We start from the raw sequence: 23583 nt of genomic DNA on the forward strand, positions 1-23583 counted from the left end.
GGCTCCATGACATAGGATTATTCCTTCTCGCCCAAACTGGATGGGAGCAAAGATGTGGCTGAAGGGGCGGCAATTGAAACTCCAAGGGTACACCCAGGGAGCCCTGATGAAAATATATTATCTGCGATTTATCAGTCTATTGTGACCCCTTGTAAAGAGACTCGGCTGGACGGTATACACACTCAAGGAGCGTGCCGAAAACTACAAAACTCAATACACAGCTTTGCTAAGACTTGCTCCGATTTTGCATTTAGGATCAGTGAGGCAGAGTCTAGAATATCCACACATGAGGACAAGCTGGCTGCTGGAAAATCCATCAATGAGTCCCTGAAAGAGGACACGCTATGGGAACTAACCGATCTTGAGAATCGATCAAGGAGTAATAATTTATGGATTCTGGGTATCCCTGAGGGCAGGGAGGGGTGTGACGCTCAGCAGTTTATGATTGAACTTTGAGGAGGCATTTCTCGAACTTCGGCAATGGGTTTGGAAAACTGAACTGCAAAGAGCTCATCGGTTTCCTTTTAATCAACAAAAAAAGTGGACAAGGCATTGAAAGGCCATGTGCCATTCTTATTTGTTTGAATAATTTTCTGGCCAAAGAAACACTGTATGATTTAGATAGACCAGACAGAGATAGAATGGGAAAGGGATGTGATTTGTTTGTGTCACCCGATTTTTGTTAGGTGACGGTGCAGAAAAGTTAGCAGCTGGGCCATTTCATCCCATTATTTTAGGCAAAGGTGGCTCATGTCTTCTTGCTCAAACCTGCCAAGTAGTGCTTCAGGGACAGACACAATTTTTCTTTTCTGAGATTTTAGCAAAAGAATATATGCAATCAATATAGGCTAGAGACCTAAACAAGGAGGTTTAAGTAATCCGCTTTTGCTTTGACTGCTCAGGGGATGACTATTTGGTGCTTGATCAATACTTGAATCAGGTCTTTTGTTTTTCGCTCTGAAGATCTTTTTTGTTTTTGGTTCTTTTTCCCTCGTATATCTGTACCTCTCGGTGGTTCATTGGTGGGGGAGGTGGGGGTAGGGACATCCTAAAGGAGGGGGGATGGCACAGCTCTTCATCACCAGGGACCGCCGGTCCCTATGCCTCCTGAGAAGGGCAGCATGGAGGGGGGTGGGACAGTGGGGAGGGTAGATAGGGGTATAAGTGGGGGAGGGTGGGGTGGTGGTGGGGTTAAGGCTGGTAGGAGGGGTTGCACAGTTGGTGTTTTTCATATATTGTCACGGTATGTCCATTTTTGTAAAAATGAAAGTATTTCTTGGTACGATGTGTGGAGTATATCTGCTTTGTTTGAACTGCTTTACTAGTTTGTGTAAAGAATTTGTTTTCTATAAGTATGATGGGGAAAAGGGGTAAAATCCGTATTTTCCCTCTGAATATATTTGGTTTGAACGACCGGAAAAAGAGATGTATTAGGCAAGATATACAATTTATTCAGATCTACTATGTTTGCGAGAAACTCATATTCCGTGGATTAAACTTGGCTGTTTGAGGTATCTGGGTTTTGACTTACTGGCACATACTCGTCAAGGCACCACAACAAGGGAGTTGCTATTCTAGCAAAGAGAGCCATCGGAACCTATAGACGAATTAGGGAGGATAAATGGAGGCGATGGGTGATTTTGGAACTTGTAATAAATGAAACCCCATTCTCAATGTGTTCAGTATAGGAATCAAATTTGGACGATCCGGAGATTCTACATCATTTAAATATCGAACTGGCCATGGAGATATCAGTATAATTTGTGGAGACTTTAACATTCATATGGATAGCAATTTTGTATCTTCTCTGTAATTCTCCAAAGAAGGAAGGTCAGGACTTTCAAGGCTTAGTCAGGAAACATGGATTGGCTGATGTCTGGTTCAGGCATAGACAAGGGGTTCCAGGGTTTCTTTCAATTCAGCCCCCCATATCAAATTAGTCCATCTGGATTTTTTTTATATCACACCAAATTGCTGAGAAAGTTAGTATTGAGATCTCCCCTAGGATTATTTCAGACCATAATCCGCTAGTGGTAGAGTTGCCACTAAGCAGCATTTCTAGAGTCCATAGGATGTGGTCTTTTGAAAGGAAATTGCTGCTTGATCAGGCGTATTGCGAGCATATGGCTAAGTGGATCATGGAATTCTTTAGCATAAATAGGAACACAGACCCTGAAACTGTAGTCTGGGATGCATTCAAACAAATGTGTCGAGATTAAATTTATGAAGAAAATATTGGCTGGACAAGATATAGAAGAGAGCCATCAGCGAATAGCTGTCCTGAACTCCAGAGTGCATAATCTTTTTGGGGAAGAGCTTGCTCTTAAGTATATACAGTATAGCGCTGAAACATACGAACTGGGGTAAAATACTGGAAGGGTATTGGCGAAGCGCCTACAGCAGAGAGAAGTGGCGAATAGTATCTGTAGGATTAAAGATCATTTGGGCCAGATTCAGGATTCTCCAACATAAGTTTTAGCGGTATTTCAGAATTTCTATCAGCAATCATATACTGAGGAGGTAGATGTAGGTGAGAAAGTAATCCTAGAGGAGTTCTTTGTAGATCTCGAAACAATGAAGGTCACTCGGGAACAAAATAAGATTCTTGCAGCTCCAATTTCTTGGGAGGAGGCTGGAAGTGCTATAATCTTTTTGTCGGCTAGCAACGCAGCGAGCCCATATAGTATTTCTATGGAATTTTTAGAACATTCCGTCAAGCACTTCAACCAGATATGGTATCTTTGTTTCAGCTGGTTCAAAGTGGGCAAAGTCCTGATTCTTGGTTGAAGAATACTATAGTAGTATTCAAAAAGAAAGGCAAACCTGAACTTAGCCTGTCATGGTACAGGTCTATCTCTCTCATCAATTTGGATAACAAGATCTATTAAAAAATAATAGCTACTAGATTAGGGAAGGTAATCACCCCTCTGGTCTCTATTTGCCTGCATAGGTTTATCCCAGGTAGGGATACGACTGACCACTTTTGACGTGTGATTGCTCTTCTTGATTGAGCTCAAGTCACGAAGTCTCCTCTGGGGGTGGCCTTGTTGGACGCAGAGAAAGCATTCGGCAGGTTCTCCTGGCGGTTCTTGTGGTCTGTCTTGCACTGGAAGGGGTTCTGTCTCGAATTTATACAAGCAATACAGACACTTTATCTTTCACCTGTAGCTAAGATTCGTATATAAGGGCAGGAATCAAAAGTATTTAGTATAATTAGAGGTACAAGGCCGGGGTGTCCATGCTCTCCCCTGCGGTTCACACTTTACATTGATCCTTTTTTTAACACCATCGATGCTAGTGTTATTTTCCTCCTGTACTGTTATTTTATGATTCCCATTGTTTCATGACGAGCTCAGCTCGTCATGAGTGTATGGAGGTGTACCTCATGACAAGCTGAGCTCGTCATGAGCGTCCAAGGGGTTAAATAAATTAGAGATGAATATGAACATCAAGTCAGTGAAGGTTAATGATATCGAGTATAAGACACTGGTGTACGCGGACGATATCGCGATACTTACTAGTGATATTACGATGGTTATCCCAGAAGTGAAAGCTTTGGCGGAGCAGTTTCGGATCCTTTCAGGGTATAAGTTAAACATAGACAAGACTCAGATTGTTCTCTCTAATACCATGCGCCCTCCAGATCTCCCAATTATGCCGGAAGCAATGTACCTGGGGGTTAAGATTTCAGCTATTGTAGAACGAAGACCAGAGCTAAATATTGTGCCTATGACTGACTCTGTTAATAAGACACTGGGAAGGTTAAATCATTTACATCTATCTATACATGGGCGGAGCAATGTCATCAAAATGCTGGTCTTCCCTAAACTTTTTTACCTGTTTAGGACTATCCCCCAGGAGTTCTCAATGTCTTGTTTAGCAGCAGTAGAAAGGGTGTGTTCCAGGTTCCTATGGGGATATCATAGAGCGAGAAGGGCGGCTAAATGGATGACACTCCCAAGATCACGAGGGGGATGGGGCGTACCTAATTTCCTTTTTTATTATTGGGTGTCTTTGCTGCAGCATATGGGGACTTTAGTGGTTTGAGCTAAAGCTGAAATTCCTTTGGCTGTAAGACCAACAATCTGCGAAAAGCACTGGGCAATGAAGCAATCTAGTACTTAGTCAAGAATCTAGAACCCAGTTACTGCAAAAAACTATCTGGAGAAAAGTTCAGCGCAGATTGAAGGTGCCATATATAAATGCATATACTCCATTTTCGGCCTGCGGTATTTTGCCATTCATTTTTCAAAATCAAACCACTTTTAGATGGAGGAGCGCTGGATTGAGGGTTTTGGGGATATATGTGAGGGAGATCAAATAGCTGCATTTACGTTTTTACAAGAGAAATTTGGGTTAGGCAGAAGAGACTTTTTCAAATATTTACAGATTCTGAGCTTTTTGTGGAAAAATACCCAAGGAATAGCTATAAATTTTGGAAAAATATGTCTGGTGGAAACAATAAGTAACAGGTCTCGGATTGGAAAAATTGATCAAATCTTACTAGAAGCTTTATGTAGTCAGAATACTAAGTTGGAGAGAAAGTTTAGGAAGGAGGGGATATACATAGATGACTAACTTGAATTATCTAGCCAGGTGCTATTAACAGGAATTCTTAGGACTCAACATTATATGTCCCATTTCGACCTATATTACACTCCTGCGAAGGTTGCAGAATCGGAGGGGACACGTGGAGGTAAATGCAGTAGATGGGGCCTACAGGCTGCGGCCGCCATGCACATGTTTTACTCATGTCCTAATTTAGCGAAGTTTTTACACAATATTGAATTTTTTCTGTATGGTTTTAGGTATCCCGGTAGTAATAACTCCAGATCTAGTAATCCTGGGCACAGAATAAAATACGGGGGACATATAAGATCAAGGCCTGAGACAGGATTTGTGTTCATTACTATGACAATAGTGCATTATGTATTACCTCTCAGTGGATCAGCCCTGACCCTCCCACTTAAAACTGGCAGTTAAGGGTTTTAGCTATATACAATATTGAATCTTCGGTATATAGGTCGCAGGAAACGAGAACTTGGGTAAAAAATTGAGCTTCAATTGCAGGATGGATAGGGTGAACTAGGATAAGGAATTTAAACAGAAGAGTAGGGGAATGTTTTTGTTCCTTCTTATTTTCTTTGCCTTTTCCTTTTTTTGTCTTCTTACATACTTTTTTGTTCTTTTCTTCATTCTCTCTCATGCTGGTTTTCTTTTTTCTTTCTTCTTTTATGAATTTATCTCCTATCTTTGTCTTGCAGATTTTGTCAATGTATTATAAAAAGTTGGATTGTATTTTTTTTTTTTGGGGGACGATGAATTTGCCATGACATGTAAATGTAATCTGTGGGTATGGGTATAAAGTAATAATAAAAAAAAATAAAAAAAGAACTAGCACTGTGAAATACATAGGAAAAATGTGAGTGTCTACAGTGCACTGCTGCCCTTGTGTGTCTATTCAGGACAACTACAGGACAACTACAGTAACAGATAGTATGTGCGCGCCCCTGCCCCTGCTCGTGCCCAAGCCAATACTCCATCACTCCACAAAATAATACTACCGATCGCCTACTGGGCAAGCTCTGTTTAGGCTTGACCTAAAAAGGGGACCCAGACCCACTCTTCAGTACACTCGTGGAACTGTGGTTGCTACAGAAGAAGGACTGCCCTTCTGTGTAAGAAGGAAGACTGAACCTGCACCCTTCATCCCAGGCTGAGGTGAGTCCAAGGATCAACTGACTGACCGTTCTGGGCTACAGGGACACAATAAGCTCCAGAGGCCTCCCTGTAACTACCAATTAACATGCTGCATTGGAACTGCCTGGACCTGATAGGAGACCGGCCTGAGCCCTTCTGGCTCCTGATGGAGTGAGTTTCTGATCCCTCAAGAGGTACCTCCCAGGGTCTTGGCTCATTGGTGTGGCATCAGTTGAGCTTCTCCTAAATGAAGAAATACAGAAATGTTGGACTCTTCGTGACCTCAAATGGAAGAATTTGTGCCAAGATCTTGCTGCCCGCATTAACTGCCAATGCGAAGCTGTAGTGAACCCTACTCTTCACGCTACAGGGACCATCAGCGACAACCGGCAAAGCAAGATCTACACTTCGGGCCACAGCCTGCGGTGACTGCCAATGTGAAACTGCAGCAACAACCATCTGGGATGCCCAATGACTGTACCCAATGCCCAACCTGCTCCTTGTGGTCTCTGTCAGCGCAAACTGAACTATCTGCTTTGTACTTTAGAAGGTAACTTTTTCAGCAGGGTTAACCTAATCCCTATATCCCGCCTATGCCAGATAACGATCAGCCTGAATTTGTGACTTTTACCCAATGCTGTGCCTTTCTTAGATCTTTGAAAATGCATTTCTAAATGTCCTACTGATTGGCTTGTCATTTTAGACAACATTTTACTCGAATTTTCGAAATAAGTATGGGATTTTCTTGTGTTAGGCTTCCTCTTTATTGCGGTTTGTGAGCTTCTTAAATACTTCACAAATTGTCCTTAAGATAAGCCTGTTTGTGCCAAGCTACCACATAGTTAATCACAAGTTAATTTAGTGACTTCTTGTGCTTCAACTTGACAAGGATTGTGGCTGTTGCTTGAGAAGGGCTCCCACTCCCCTCAACCAAGAACCCAATTTCCCACAGTGGTTCTAGAACTAAGCCGTATCTTTGGGAAGTTGACCAAATGAGATCACCATATATGTCACCATCCTCGTGTTTGACAATTTCCCTGGCCAGCATGGGTGCTGTCAAGTCTCTTCAGAGGGAAAGCAGCCCCTGTGCCTAAAGTGATTTTATAGTGTTTGTTTTGGGTTATAAGGGTAGTGTGCAGAAGACGGAGTCTTTGTTTCTGCCATGTTTAACTTCAGAAAGTAAAAGTTCAGATTCGAAAAGTGTTTTCTTTTTTTATGTAGAATTACTTGAAGGGACCTTCTGAATAAAATGGTGTTGAGAGGCATGTGTCAGCCTGTAGCCGATGGATTCTTCCTATGCTCCTGACCATCTAAAGGTAAGCAGTGCCAGTGCATGCACTACCCCAGTTTCAGAAGGTTGGATCTGTGATGGTAGCCATGGACACTATGAGTGAGGGGCACCGTCTTAATGCCTCCTAATTCAGAACGTGTGATCATGTGTGTCATAGTTTGCAGAGTTACCGTTTGTGGCATTGAATTTAGGAAAGTTATTAACAAGTTATGCTCAATATGATTAGTTGCAGCAAGCTTTTGGAGCTTGTGAAAATAATGCCTTAGATTACTGTTGGAATTTGCCCTTCTGGCAGGTTCACCCCTGAACTTTTTGCTTTTAATTGCGACATGGTGCTATTTATTTTTTTGGCTTCTGCGCACTTTCACTATTTCCCAGTGGAAAGTGCGTGCGCACTCTGAGTGCGTGTGGTGAGATTGGCCTGCCCTCCCATATGAATGCATGGGGAATGTATGTGTCTATGTTAGTTCCTGATGCGTGTGGAGTGCAGGATCGAGTTTGGTGTGTGCGTATTCGTGTGATTTAAATGCTACGCAATGATGTGTGCAGCATGATTGTGTCTAGTGTGGAAGTGCCACTTCTAGAAGTTGGCCTGTCTGTGTAAATTATGTGAATTGGCTGTCTGGCTTGTGGTTGGCTGGGGCTGGCTGGTGAGCCTGGCCCCATGAGTCATGATTGGTGTGCCCCGGTGGTGAATGGGAGATCTGCATGAGTCATGTGAGGGAGCACCTGAGACCTGATTAGGGTTGGGCTTTCCCCACACAATGCTGGCGCCGCCCCCTGTGGTGCGACTGATGACCCTACCCATCCTGTGAATAGGCAGAGGAGCTGAGAAAAACAAAGTGCTCAGGAACCAGTTGTATCTGGTTCGCCCCTTGCCTGCACCCTTGTAGACAAAGGGTTTCTGTGTATAAAAAGGGGCTCTGTCCCCTTGCAAAATGTTCTCTTGCCTGATCCTAACTTGAGAGGGCTGCTGCTGCTGGGCGCCAGGAGGACCGCCACTAGGACTGCCTCCCTGCCTGGAGGGCCCTGTGAGTTGGCCCCTGGGCCCAGACTTTGCCCCCCTGCCTTCCTTAGGACCTTTTTGCCTGGACCTTCAACTTTGTTCCTAGCAGTGCTTGGGAGCGCTGTATTTGTTCCACTAGAGCTTGGGAGCGCTGTATTTGTTCCACTAGCGCTTGGGAGCGCTTTGCTGCTATTTACTTTACCCCCTAGCGCTTGGGAGCGCTTTCTCTTCATTGCCTACGTCAAGAACAGGTGCCCACCCTGTTTTATATATTGATTTTCGAGGGTGCCTACCCCTCATTTTGTGCTGGAATCACTGCGGCTGGCCCGGGGATCTTCTGTGAGGCGCTGTTCCTGCGTCCACACCCCCAGGGCCGCGCTGCCATTGGCGGCCTGCAGTGCCACGACCCGGAAGCGGAAGAGGTGCTGGGGGAGGACGGGAGCCTACTCCGCCTCCACCCGACGCCACAAGGGGAAGCTGGTGTCCCTTCCCAGCGAGGCTCTCCCGAGGGAGAGAGCCCCGCCGCCGCGAAGAGAAGTCAGCCCAGCCGCCTGGCCCGCCGCACTAGAAGAGGAGCCCCTGTGAAGAGGGTCTCTGCGACGCGGATGCCAGAGGCGGCACCAGAAGAGGACCGGCGGCACCCGGGAGTCTCGGTGAGTGAGGCTCCGGTCTTGCAGGTCCGGGGGCAGTTTCTTCTCGCTTGGAGCGGCCCGGTTGGCAGCGGGCCGCTCCCCCGGACTTTGGGGGCATTTATTGTTTTCAGAGCCCACAAGGCTCTTCCAACGTCCCGGGCACATTTGTTTAGAGCCCACGTGGCTCCTGGGGCCTTTTGTGTATTTAGAGCCTGTCAAGGCTCCAACGACGGGGGCATTGCGTCGAGCCCACGAGAGGCTCCTGGCCATTTCCATTGTTTTCCTGAGTCCCCCGAGCGGGACTCCAACAACGGGGGCAGTTCTGCAGAGCCCACGAGAGGCTCAGGGCCCATTTGGTGATGTCGAGTCCCCCGAGAGGGACTCCAACGTTTTGAGGGGCATTTTCAGGGGGTAGAGCGGCCCCGGTTGGCAGAGGGTCGCTCCCCCATTGTGACAATAGTGTTCTGTCAAGCTCACGAGGTGCCCACGTTGTTTTTTGGTCACAGAGCCTGTAAGGCTCCCACATCGTTTATGGCGCTATTCTTAATTTCAGGGCCCCTCAGGAGAGCCAGGAGGCACGCTGGTGTCAGGCTCAGTTCTTACAGCTGCCCAGACCTTAGTGGGCAGCTTCTACGTTTAGGCTTTGCGCAATCCCTTTGGCTGCCTGCGCAGCCTGCCCTGACTTTTCTGGACACCGGGCGTTTCAGCTCCTGGGAGGCCAGTTGGCCTGGGGGACGGTTCTGGTGTTGTGCCCTTGCGTGGGGTACATGTTTTTGGCCCTATGTGATCTTTGCGCAATTTGTAATGGCCTGCCTAGTGTGATTTCTGCATCATGTATAATGTCTTTGTGCCTATACCTCTGAATGTGTTTTTATGCTTAGGTGGTTGTTTTTCCTAGTATAATTATGCTAGTGAGCTCATGGTTCCCTGCCTCATATTTTCCTAAGGGGGTTAGGGTTGCGTAGGTGGTACTTACCTTTTACCAGTGGTTACTGGTTGTGTACTACATTTGCTATTTGGTGCTACAGTTATTATATGTGCTAAGTGTTATTCCTACAAGTATTCTATGTTCTACAAAGTGCTAATTCTACTAAGTGCTACTTCTAAAAGTGCTTATTCCTGACAGTGGTCCATGTGGCCCTGTCCTGTACATATAACCCCTGTAAATTCTGCCCGTGCCTGTTGGCACATTGTAAAGTGTGTGTTTATTATCTAATGTGTTTGGTATAATACAAAGGCTATTTTTATATATAACCTTGTGTGCAGTTTCCTTTGTGGTGGGCATTGGGTGTTGTTGCTGGGTGCGTGCGCAAACACTTAACCTACATTTCCCCTGGGATTAGCCTTACTGCTCGCGTCGCGTTACCTAGAGGGTGAGCAGGGGTTATCTTTGGTGTGTAACTCCCTTGCCCTGACTAGAGTGGTGGTTTCTGCCTGACTTTGGCACAAGCCTTAGCCAACTGGAAATCCCATTTCTAACAATTACACTTCAGCTTGATGTTATGGAAGCTGTATTCTGGTCACTGATGTAAAGAGAGTATGAGAGTAATAGATACAAATCTCTCAGGAAATGGGTGGGGTGACCAGTTATAACTTCGCTATTGATATAGTGGTTACAACTAAGGCTTACAAACTCTTTACAAAGAATAAGACAAAATAAGAAAAGCCAGGAGAAATACTCTTAGTGAAAAAATGAAATAATAGATTTTTTTGTCTCAGATATAAACTATATTAGACACAAATAACATCAGTCTGAACCCCAACTTCAAAATAAGGAAGGGGAAACCAAACCAGGGACTCTTCTACAAGACGATGCTGGTGGCAAGTCTGAGGACTCTGAATTCTGTAGATCAGAAGTAACAGGTGCTGCTATGTCATGGAGGCCAGGTCTGACCTGGAAAGACTGGAGCAGTAAAGTGAAAGGTGCAAGTTCTCTGGTATGGTGTTAAGGAAGTTGGAATGAAAAGAGAGCAGAGGAGAGAGAGAGATGAGTGCAGTAGAGACTAAGGAGTAGCGGTGGCGGAGAGATGGAGATGGGTGCGAGAAAGCTGCCGGCTATGCACAGCTGAACCTGTCATGTAACTGGTACAGAGACTGGAGGTTTGGCCATGCAGAATTCACTGCTTCCAGACCGATCACCCACTTAGAGCTGGGTTCTGAGTCACCCTCTGCCATTGTTCACGTGCATAACCTTGACCTCGGGCAAGTACTCCATTCTTTCTAAACCCACCTTTCGGTACTAGAGCGGCTTCTACAAGAAAGAGTGATTGAGCAACTAGTGGTACGGATCCCATGAATACCATAAAATGGGGAGCACAAACAGTTGGTAATAGTAAGTGTTTAATTGTATACCCTTTGTTAAGAATGAGGTAATGTGACAGTGAAAAAAAGTAACATGAAAGGAGAAAGTGTGGTAAGTGGTGCTTTACCCAGTGGCACAGTTTTAAGGTGACTAGAAACATTAATCATCCTGTACCATGACCAGTATTGATGCTGAGCTGGTTTCTTGGGAATTCGAAGACGGGGAGGAGAAACTATATCCCAAAATGATCGTTTTATTTTTGATTTAAAGTTGTTATTATTTTTCAACAGCGTTAGCATTGTGCAACAATCACTGTTTAGCATAGTGTGTTCATCCACCAATCAGTACTTGCTTATATTATTCAACTCAGAAGTAGACATATCACATAATTGCAGCCAGTCCTTGTTTCCTTTTTCTTAGTGGAGAGTCCCACTGAGTCCCTTCAGACCCCTTATGAGCAGACACCCTCCTGGTGAGTAAACCTACCCTGCTCCCTTCTTGCTTCTACTTTATACCCTTCAGACAGAACTCTATGTCTCCACTGTCTCATGCCTGTGTTAGGTCCTCCACATTTTATCCCTCCTGGAACATCCTGAGGTTGCATCGCAGGTGTCCGGGTCTTTTGCCACTTTGTCGTCTTTTTTTAGGTCTCGCCTTTACCATTACGCAGGAATGGGAAATGGGGAGAATTCAAGTGGGCAAAATCCTCTTCAAACCACGGGCTTTCAGCCGCAGTTTTCTTTAAGTTCACGTGAATCACGTGATTAAACATGCACGCGCATCGGCAGCATTTCTCCTGCAGGCTCGCAAAAGGCTCTCCTCCCTCCCCACATCAAAGGCATCAATCACCCTACCACAGGCTTCCCCAGCGCTGCCCCGCTCCCTGCTTCACAGCCAGGCCATCTGTTCCCTGCCAGACCTCTCACACCTCCGTCACAGCATGCCTGTGTACTTCAAAGGCTTATCACTTCACACGGCCGGCCGCAGGCCGTGCAACCAGAGCACTTCAGTTGGTGCGCAGCCCCCCTCCCAGCACTGCCTTGTTACTCTCTGCAGCCGTGAGTCCCTAAACACTTTTTATATTTAATTAGCAGCAGCAGCATTTCTCCTGCGCCAGGCTACATCAAAGGCTCTGTGCCACTTTCACCCACACAGCAACACTTACAGACACGCAACGCCACTCACACCCACGCAAGCCCACTATCATCCACGCAACACCACACTCACCCACGCAATGCCACTCACCCATGCAACGCCACTCACCCACGCAACTCCACTCACCCACGCAACGCCACTCCCCCACGTAACGCCACTCCCCCACGTAACGCCACTCCCCCACGCAACGCCACTCCCCCACGCAACGCCACTCCCCCACGCAACGCCACTCCCCCACGCAACGCCACTCCCCCACGCAACGCCACTCCCCCACGCAACGCCACTCCCCCACGCAACGCCACTCCCCCACGCAACGCCACTCCCCCACGCAGCGCCACTCACCCACGCAGCGCCACTTTTACCCACGCAGCGCCACTTTTACCCACGCAAGCCCACTCTCACACACGCAACGCCACTCTCACACACGCAACGCCACTCACACACGCAACGCCACTCACCCACGCAACGCCACTCACCCACGCAACAACACTTACACATGCAACGCCACTCACTCAAAGCCACTCACACACACGCAGTGCCACTTTCACCCACACTGTGCAGTGCACAATAGGTCTCGCAGTAGGAAAGTTGGAGCTATTGGTTTTGTAAATGACAAAGCCCTTTATGTTTTTAAAATGAAAACAAAAATAAAAGGCATTGTTATTTGCAATTGTAATAGCTCCAACTTTCCTACTGCGAGACCTATTGGCAATGCCAGTGCTTGTTTTTTTAGTTACGCTGATGTGAGACTACTCCGCCTGAGCCCAATCCATCACGTCCCTGCACCAGTTTGTTGTTAGAGGTACCTCTTTGCGAGAACCAATGCAAGTTGTGTAAATTTCCACTGCATTTTTCATCCTGTGGGCTAAAATACAGTGTTGAGGGGTGCACTGGAGGGAATCCTTGTCACCTCTCTGTCCATTGCACCATCACCGAAGTCCAGTGCAGGTGTACCCCAGGGAACGACCACGCCAGATGCAGGAAGGTGGCGCTTTTTGTCCCTTAGGGCAGGCATGCTGCCGTTCCATGCATGCACATTCTGCTTAGCTTAATCTGGGTTAGGTACATGCAATGAAGATAGTTAAAATGTACCAGCTTAAATCTGGCATTAGTTAAAATGTATCTGCTTAAATCTAACATTGTATGACACTCCCTTGATTAGCACACGTTTCCCTCCACTCCCTGTCCATAGGTTGTATCCACAGTTGGACTTCTTGGTCAGTGGATTGGGTAGGGAAATGACGCTCCTGGGAAATACGCAGTGAGTATGTACTAGTGTGCAATTATGATTACGGTGCATAAGGGTGGGGAGAGCCACCCTCCTCCCCAATGTGTGAATAACCACTGATAAACCAAAACAACAGTCCCTTGCACACACCGACAGTATATATTATGTATCATTGACAATAACAAAAAACATTCCTGTTCCTCCGGCAGCCCTGCTACTGCTTCTGAACAGAGGGTTTGCGTTTACACCAGCAAAGACTTGGTTGCTGGCAAGAGGGACTCAATTAGCCCCCAAAGAGTGGCTTTACTATACCACATCGTCATTCTTCATGATGGATTTATGACTTATACACACAAGATCCAGACGTAAGAAAATAATTCTGTTATACACTAAATCTTGGACACAGTAATCACTGTTGCCCTTTACTGTGCAAATATCACTGGAGTACTAGAACCCATTCCGGGTCAGAAATACAACCGGAACTGAGGATCCATACAAAGAGATTAGAGCCCTGAAGAAGTCGCTGCGCACAACAATTAAGGGCGCCAAAACACGTGTTGGGTAAGGATCTCAAGATTAAACTGAAGTAACTGTTTCAAATGAGAAACAAGAGTGTTTTTTAATATTGTCATTGATACATAACATATACTGTCAGCGTATGCAAGGGACAGTTGTTTTGTATCCACAGTTCCTCGTTCGTTTGCCTAGCCATAGGGGCCTCAGACACCCTATCTGCTTTCAGTGCCTTATAGAGGAGTAATAATAATAATAATAATAAAACATTTATAAAGCGCATGGCTGCACAAACAGTGTATCCCCGCGCTGACTGCTGACTAAACTAACAGAGGGAAAGGGACGGAAGAGGAGCAGGGAGGTATTATTGGGGGAAGAGGTGGGTTTTTAATCTGGCTCTGAAAAGAGTTTCTGAGGGTTCCATACGCAAATGGACGGGGAGGGCATGAGACAAGGTGTCGGATACCACCAACTGTCAGTACAGTCTGTAAGGTCTCTTGTTTGTGGGGGGACTTCAGTCTGTAAGGTCTCTTGTTTGTGGGGGGACTTCAGTCTGTAAGGTCTCTTGTTTGTGGGGGGACTTTAGTCTGTAAGGTCTCTGTTAGTTGGGGGGGGGGGCTTCTGGGAAACCAGCCCATATTGCCCTAGTGGTCTCCGATATCTTGGCCTATTGCAGAAAGTGGCCAGCTCCCACTGGAAACACCTCTTATGCCTTCTGAAAATGTATACATTTCTCCCCTAGGTATAGGTCCCCCAGAGTCCTGGAGCCTACCTTCTGCCATGGAGCCATCAACATGTCTTCTTTGATTCCTTTAAATGGCTGTTGCATTGCGAATTCCAAGGCCCTTGAAAAGTGGGGAAGAGGTGGGTCGTTTTAAAGATCCTAACTGCCACCTTTTCCCAATCAGTCTGCTGACAAGCGTAACAAGTAGTGTCAATCCCTGTTGACGTTAGAGTCCTTCATCAATAGCTCAAGGGGGTGTACCCTTTGGTACATAGAAGTTGTTTTTTCTCTTTCACCCATTGACCTGCATGCTGAAGTTGTGCTGCATAGTAATATAGCTCTATGTCAAGAAGTCACATCTTCCTGGTCCAATTTCAATGTGTTGAGTGCTTCTCCACTGCACTTTCCCTCCCAGACCAAAGATATCAATAATCTTTTCGCTGCCTGGAAATGGTCTCGGGCAATAGAACACAGGGAGTTCAGCACTACACAGAGGCACTGGGGCAGGAAGAAAATCTTGCCAATAGCCACTATTCCTGCCACAGACATCCAGAATCTGATGGAGGAGGTGAGACACTCCAGCAGCCTATCAATGTTGTAGCGGCGGATGTTTTTATCTGTGGTGGTCCTCTGTTTGTGGAAAGCCCAGATAGCGGAACTTATCCACTTCCCACCTAAGGCCCAGATTAGGCAATTCAGACAACAACTTTCGCTTCAGAGTACTAAGCAGGAACAGCAATGTCTCATCTCTATTAATCTTGAGTCCAAATATGTCTCCAAGCTTTTGTATTCTATTTCATTGATCGGGCATGGAGACCTCTGGGACAGAAAACCACTTTGTCTATATGTAGTGAGAATAAGTGAACAAGTGAACAGCATCACCAACCGCAATGCCCTGGTCCTCAAGCTCCACCTGACACCTGATAGCCAGAGGTCCCAGCACCAATGTGAATTAGTGCAGCAAGAGAGGGCATCCCTAACGGGTGCTGTGTTCAACTGCCCAATTGATACCATCCTCCTGCTCATAACACGCTCCCTGGGGGCACTGGAAGCCGACTCCAGCTACAGAATGTCGGGCCAAGCCCATGTTTTGCAGGACACCTAGCATGTAGGAAAAGTCCAGTGTATCAAATTCTTTACGATATGCGTGACAGCAGAACTAGATCTTCCTATTTACTGTCATGTGTAACACATGGGGCAGTCTTCGCAGATTCATAGTAGTGATTTGGTCCTGCATTCATCAGGAAGTCCGTTACTAACTATACACCTCAGCGCAACCTACGCTCCACACATTTAAGCCTTGCAAATGTCTCTACATTTAAAAAGAAACGTCAGGTGGCAGCTGTTTCTACCATCTGGCTGCCTCTTTTTGGAACACTCTCCCACTTCCTATTAGACAGAACAACGATTTACTGGCATTTCGAAAGTCTTTAAAAACGTGGCTTTTCCAACAGGCTTATGCTTAGAATTGTGCTTAGTGTCTTGAATCCATAGCGCCAAGAAACCCAAGGGTGTACGTGCGCTTAAGAAATTGTTATTAACATAACATAACATTTGGTCATGGTGGACCAGTGTCTTCAGTACAGTGCGCAGTCTTACAGCGAGGAGTTTATAGTGTTACTATTTATCAGAGGAGGGATCCACTGGGTTCCCTCTCGTATCTGCACCATACAGGCTATCCCCTCCCACTTAGTGGGAGGGCAGTGTATCTGCTCGCCTGGCCTTCTCAAAGACTTTCAACAACTTCTCAGTCAGTTGAGCGATGAAAATCCACCGGGAAGCCATCTCGTTTTCCACCTGCCCATCATTCCCAGCACCATCCTCAATTCCTCCAGTTTGCCACAACCCTCCCGGCACCACATTCCTGTTTGTGGTTACTCAGGCGCTTCACTATCATGGTGATCCGTCATCAGACCGGGCCCGATGTTCACCCCCAAATGCTCCACTTTTTTCATTCACAACTACACGTCCTCATCAGGGGAGCAGGGGGAGCGCCGCCTCCCCAACCTGGATTAAAGAAACTTCAGCAGCGGTTCACAGCTCCAGGCGGCACACTTGCTATTGCCCCATGGCAGGCCAGCTCACAAGTGGGTAGGGCACCAAGCACATCTAGGTCTCTCAATTCTGGCGAGGGCGGCTGCAGGATTTTTTCTGCTCCAGGGAGACCGCTACTAGGTCAGGGCCCCAAGCAATCACCAGACCATGGTTTGTGGGTCACCCTGGGGCGGTATGACATAGGGCATCATTAGGATGGCGGGCGGACTTTGTCCGCCCACCATCCTCACGGTAAAAGGGACTGCCCGCCATAAGGGTGGGGATCCTGTGGGGCCAATTAAGATGCGCGCGCCACAGTGGCGGGCGCATCCCGTATTTTTAACATTGCAGTCGCAATGCTAAAAATACATGTTGTGCATTTCAAAGCACAATATTACTGCCACATTGTTCTTTGAAAGGCAGTGGGTGCCATAGGTACCCCCATGTGCACCCCCACACCCCCGGAGTCCATGGGGGCCCGCAATGGGCCCCCCCAAGCAGACTCTGCATGCCTTTCCGTGGCGGGATCCATTCACTAAGGCACATTCTAAGATGGCTGGCGGTGTCAGACAGACACCGCTACCATTTTACACCCTTTTCCACCCGGTCGATATGTCGACCGGGCGGAAAAGCGGTGGAGGGTCTCTCCGTCCGCCGCGGACCCCCCAGCCATAATAATATGGCGGTGGGCAATCCACCCGCCATCCTAATGGGGCCCATAGTATCTTGGAGTTGTAGCATCGGGGGCACTCTCTAAGCATGTATTTGATTGGCCATCTTGTCAGGCCAGGCCCCCTCCTAAAATGATCTTACATGTAAATAGTTATGTATACGTGTTTAAAAAAATAGGTACACCGTTGGCCAAAGATTCACTTTTTCAAGATCTTCATGCACTACTACATTGCTGTTAGGCATGAGATTAAACAAACTCCAATTGTTGCTAACCTAGCGACAGTACAGGATGGGTAAACCAGTTAGCAGAAGTACAGCGGCATCAAGAGATAGTTATGAATCAAAGTGTTAAACTATCGCATTCGGACAGGACAGCATTCTGGGAAGTTTTAAGAGACCAAGCATCTACAATGACCAGTGACACAGACATCCTACGAGTTAGGTTATAGCCAGGTGAAGCATTTACCTTATTAGTGTCTCTGTAGTCCTACAAAAATATCAGACTGCAGAACTTCCTGTTTTTTTCTTTTTCATAACGTTTGAAAAGGTGCAGCATGGCCAGTGAACAGATGGGTCAATATTTATCGCCGTGCTTTTATCTAGAGAATTTCAAGCTGCGCATCAGATAGCTAATCCCTTGTGAACGGCACCATGCCCTGAAATAAATAAAAAAGGCCTTCTGGAGAGATTGAAAATAGCTTGTGTTTGTTTACACAAATATTAGTGGTTCCTTGTGGAGAGCCCTAATTAGAGTTGTATTATATCGCTTCAAATATTAAAAAAAGCGAGTTGGCTTCAGCTGTTAAATTTAGTGGAACATTAAGGAGAACATTTTAACTTCCAACTTTTTTACTGCCAGTGTTTCTTTATGCATTCCTGTACATTTTATGACCTATTCATAACATTAATAAGGGAACAAAAAGGTTAATACCAAGAAGTGCATCAAAGAACTTCCTTTTTAGGTCTCGGCCTGATCCAGCGCATGCGCTGGTCTGACCGAGACATTTAGTAGCTGCTTAGAAAAGTGCTACCAAAGCAGCCACCAGCTTGCTATCAGGCGCATAAGAGCGCGCGTGACTTGCACAGCTGGCATTTGGCTTCTTTGATCGCGCGTCTAAATGCCCTCCCCTATCCCCTCCCTTCTCTGGCTCCCTTCTTGTTTGTCTCGCCGTCACGCGCGCCTCGCTTCACTGTCCCTCCCCCTCCCCCACCACAGAGCACATCTGGTGTAAGGAGATAGTAAAAACTCATACCGTGGGCTGCACAGAGCTAGAGGTAAAGGATCCGTCCTCCTGCGGGTCCGCTCCCACTAGTGTCAGACACACAGAAACATTGCTTTTTCCCTCTTTTCTTTCTCCCAAAAATATGAAATGTATATTTGCGTCCTATCCAAATTGTGTTTTGGAATGCACCTTGTGTCCTCTTTCTTATATTCGTGATCATCCTTGAATGCTCCTATTCTTCCATTGGTTAATCCTAATATCCCCTAACAATCACATCCCCTTGTCTGTCTCCCCAGGTCCCTGCCCATTAGAATGCCTTAAGAAAAAGGATTGGTAAAGTGGGGGGTTAGTACTCCAGAGCCACCCCCCTGCTTATTGACAGAAATAGCCACCCTTTACTGCTGCCCATGGTACATGCCAGGAGCGGGTAGGAGGAGCGCGGCTGTAACGACCGGATTTTCGGACCAGATAGAATCAGACTAAAACACCACTAACCCAGCCGAAACGTAACCATCTCCCTCCTCAGGACCTACTTACAAAAGGCACCTGTGTACCTACCTAAGGATGGGGAATTAGCAATATACAAACTTAGATCCTTTACAACACCACACTCATACCTTATAGTCTCGCGGCAACATGGGCCCAGACTAGACTACCCTGAGGCAGTTCCGATTATTTACCATTACACACTGATCACCATCAGTGCTCGCGCAAGCCACAATCCTCACAATCCTGTGGGTATAGGCACTGTATCCTCCCAGTGCTCTCGCTATTTCCTACATACACAAGACACAATCCTGTGGGTATACACATTGACCATAGTCAATGCTCTTGTTACACACCGTGTCCTCCCGGTGCTCTAGCAAGCCACAATCCTGTGGGTATACACATCGACCACGGTCAATGCTCTCTATAACGCCGCTACACAACGACGATCACTTTCCTATGAATACCTTCTCCATATTGGGAACTCCCTCTCTATCTACTAGGATAATACAATATTATAGATTATGGGACAGATAGACAGGTCAATCCTCTCCCACACAAGAATGGCCAAATTACACTGTGTAAAGGTTATTCCCTATTTTGAGTGCTCCTCTACTCCCTTGCTCAGTTACCATTTACCTGGACGGGAGTCGCATCCGTTCACATAACAGCATCTCACTAGAAGAAAGGTTAACTTTATCATAAGGAAGCAACGATCACACACTAGTTCACTAAGAACTGGGGTATCTTTATTCATTAATAACATCAACAATATAACACTGCAATATCACACATAGCCTGAAAAGCAAAGGGAAAGGTTAGAATGTGTGTGCACACTAATAAGAAAGGGTCGACGTCACCTTATGAGTATGAAGTCTGGACTCGGTAGTCATCTGGGTTCCCTTCTCGTCTGTGCCTTGGCTCGTCTTAAGATCACCCCTGCAGTCACGGATACACGTCTGCACCGCTATGCTCTGTCTCCGCCGTTTCCCTCCAAGTCACTGGAACCTTCCTCCTATTCTCTGTCTCGTCAGCTGCACTCTCGCTGTTCTGCACTACTCCTCTCTCCTCTCAATCGCGGACTCTCTTCACCTTCCAGCTTCGATCTTATAAATCAGTTTCTACCACTCTGGTATTCGTTCTCTCCACTAACTGCTTCACTCTGCATGCTCTGATCTTAATGTCAAAGCTCGCCAGCTGCTCCAGCTAAAATAACTTTAATCTTTCTAAGAGAGTATTAGCTTTCGGTCTTTCTCGGACTTCAAAATGGCGACTGTCTGCCTTAAGATGATTAACTGCAATGATGCTAAAGGCTAGCTGCTGCCTACGAACTAACTCCCTAACTGCTTCGTGCTTTCGCTAATATGGAACCTTGTTCATGCATGGAAAGTTACGGCCAGTAACCTGCCGCCCACCAAATTCTTGTACCTCCCCGTACCAAGGACACGTTCTCAGCCGGCCGGCCTGATGTTATGTCTTCGATACGAAGAAAAATACAGTTCTTCGATAAGGGCCAGCCTGAGCTGGTTCTCTCCAAGCGAACAACACCTCATAACTAAAACATTACATTTGACCTAAAAGCATCTCAAGCTGCCGAGGCAGAAAGAAAGATGGAGTCTCTCCCGTTCGAGGCCTACAAGGGCCGAAATAGGCATAACTCCATTAGAAGTATACTAGCACTCTTACAAAAGGACGGATTAATACTAATACTAAGGAATCTATCACTTAACATAGGTTTATAAGCCCTAGAATAAAGAAAAGGGTAGGGAATTGCATCAAACACCTTGTAAATAGGCCCGGTCTGAGGTTCTAGTCCTCCTATTAGAATGATAGCAGGCTAAAGTCACCTTCAGTCACCTTCACTCAAGAAAAGGGGCAGAAAACTCGGTCAGAACAGCGGCGTACTTGACATCAAACCCATCTAGCCAGCCCACCAATCCCCCACCCCCAGCATATACTACCCACTACATGCAGAGAACTTACTTAAGCAACCTGTTGCTTCCAAGCACATTACTGCTCCCTGTCCCATAAACAGATTGTGAATACAGGGCACAGCCAGTTTGCTCGCTCTTGTACGTGTTACCACACATGCAAAGGAAGTGTGGGTGCACCCAGCATATCCCTCGCGCGCATGGGGTCATTAATTTACAGAGGCTGCAGTGCCCACCCTTCCTGAGTCCACGTGCTCTGCCAGAAAGGTCATGAGCTTACGTTGGTCAGCGGGATCACCTAAAAGCACTCCCTGCTCCCTGGGTTCCATCCGGAGGTCAGAGTGCTGGCTCTGCTGCGGAATGGGAGAGCGTGCCTCGTCCCTCTCCAACGGCACCTGCGGGTGGGATGGGTGGGAGCTGGCAGAGCTCACGGAAAACGTCCATGAGGAATGCGTGACTTGCCTAGCCGGGCCTCACAAAGTGATTATATATAGAAGTGAAAGTCACACTGGGGAGGTCGGGCACGGAGGTTCCCAGGCAGAGAGCAAGGATTCAGATCCAAGCCCCCGATTGTACGGAAGTCAGAGGTGCTCAGCCTGCATGGACTCTGACACTCACTGTATTTATTTATTATAAATACTGGCAAATGCATTTATAGAAAGCAAGATAAGTGAAATACATCGTGTCTTTGTCGCAGTCGTGTATATTGCTCCAAAGGCCTCCACTGATCACCATGATATCTTGGGGGCCAATTACGGCCAGCACCTCCTCACTCACGGCCAGCACAGCATCACTCAGGGCCAGCACAGCATCACTCATGTGGCACTTTTTTATTAAAACTTTTTTGCATGCTGCACAGCAGCCACACTTCTCTACAGCACAGCTTAAACACATTGGCAAAGTCAATAGCTCTGCCTATACACTTATAAAGCCCCAAAGGCGAGACATATTGGCTATGCCAATGCTCGTTAGGTATATGTTGGGGTAGCCATTGAGCTTAGTTGGTCTTTTCATAGGGCTAAATATTTCAGACCCATTGCCAAAACGTCTTTGTATAATCTTGGAATATGTTCCCCCCTGTTAATGAAGGTACAGAAATGTCTTTTTTCTGAGAGCAGGCCCTACTTCCTTCCTCGAATTTGGAGGCAGGCTTACACTGGTATGATTGTGGCGAATGAGACAAACCTAGGCAGTGTCCAGAAAAGGATGCAAAATGGAATGTTGAATATGCCTGTGGTCATGCTTATTGGTTAAACGATGCTCCTCCTTCATTTTCCCAATCATTCTTTTTTTTTTTAACCATACAAGAACACTTGAAAGCCATCCTAGAAAAGATTCTATTGTGCAACTGTAATTCATCCCAAATGGGTCCAGGAAAACGATTGTGAGAAAGAAAGGGGTATTTGGATAATGTGTTTAGATGTAGGCAAAATATTGTACCCAATAGCCCATATACTAGTTACTATAACCCGGCAAAATTGAATTGCTAAAGTTTAGTTTAGAACTTAGTTTTGGGGACAGATAATCCCTCTTTAAACTTTTGAAACTGCCATGTGCAGAAACACTTGACTAACAGTAATCTAGACATCTGCTGGAAAAAAGTTACTTTTTAAAAATTTGTACAGAACTAGACCTGGACGGTAAATTCCGTTCCGCTCGCGGAATTTGGGTAATTTCGCTTTCTGCGGAGGACGCAGAATTGCCAAAAATTTTGCCATCTGCAGCTTCGCAGAATTTTTTGCTTGTTCGCGCTTTCAAAATGCTTGTTTGCAAGATATTTCTCCCCGAGCACGCAAACAGCGTTCGAGAACAGGAAAAAAGCATCACGAATGGGCGGAACAAGCAATTCCGGGTGTTCGCTGAACTTTTGCATGCTGGCAGGGATTTTATACCGTTTTGCTGAGCTTTGCGTAGCGCGACTAGCAAATTCCGCCCACCCCTTTATAGAACCTATTGAACATGGGAAACCTCAAAGTAGGAGATAAAGAAGAAAAAGTAGGGCATAAAAGGAAAAGGAAAGGATTCTTCTGGGTGATGAAGTTAATGTTACTAATGATGAATCTTCTTTTGCATTAGGGTAACATTAGAAAAGAATTAGGACCCCCACTCTAAAATAGAAATAATTCTTCCTCTTCATACAACAGGTGTCCGTTAGTTGTATCAGGTTCCTTCGCCCCAAAACCCTCAAATTACTTATTTTGACATCTTTTCATTTACAATTTCAACATTTAGCCTATGGCCAGACATATAGAATAAAAGAAGATGGAGTTACTCCTCACATTCATAATTTCTGTTGTGAATGCACAGATTTCCAGTTAGATAAGCCACCTTGTGCCTAACGCTCATGGTTTTATTGTGGCATTTGGTACACTCTGCAAAGGGAATAGCTAAATTTGGGTGCTTGTGAACTACGCCACTTGGTATCTGGAAGCATTTTTATCATGATTGGTCATTATTATCAGTGTAGCACAAACAACGTTATTTTCCAAGTGTGGGATTCTTAAAAGTTATTAAGTGACCAATGGACCCTCATTCTGTACAAATTCATGACTCCTATTTGCCAACAATTGGGTATTCAATGAAGTTGAAACTGGTTTATCAACCTCAGCTGATGGGTTAGTAGAGAGCTGTAATGAGGCTACCAAAATCATGTAAAGAAAACACTTTGAGGTTCATGGACGAAATT

The 23583-nt window shown here is 46.0% G+C and overlaps 1 protein-coding gene across 2 annotated transcripts in view; it reads left to right on the forward strand.

The window, feature by feature from the left end:
• Nucleotides 1-23583, forward strand: part of BCL2L2 (BCL2 like 2) — a 327287-nt gene that overhangs the window by 122653 nt on the left and 181051 nt on the right. The window contains exon 3 of one of the 2 annotated variants that reach the window (XM_086923764.1): nucleotides 6922-7016. The exons of the other annotated variant lie outside the window; for it this stretch is intronic. The gene's annotated coding sequence lies outside the window, so the exon portion shown is untranslated. The remainder of the gene's footprint in view (nucleotides 1-6921; nucleotides 7017-23583) is intronic. 2 annotated transcript variants of the gene reach the window in all.

The sequence above is a fragment of the Lissotriton vulgaris genome, chromosome 5 (genome assembly GCF_964263255.1).
Source record: "Lissotriton vulgaris chromosome 5, aLisVul1.2, whole genome shotgun sequence".
In the NCBI taxonomy this organism is placed as follows: domain Eukaryota; kingdom Metazoa; phylum Chordata; class Amphibia; order Caudata; family Salamandridae; genus Lissotriton; species Lissotriton vulgaris.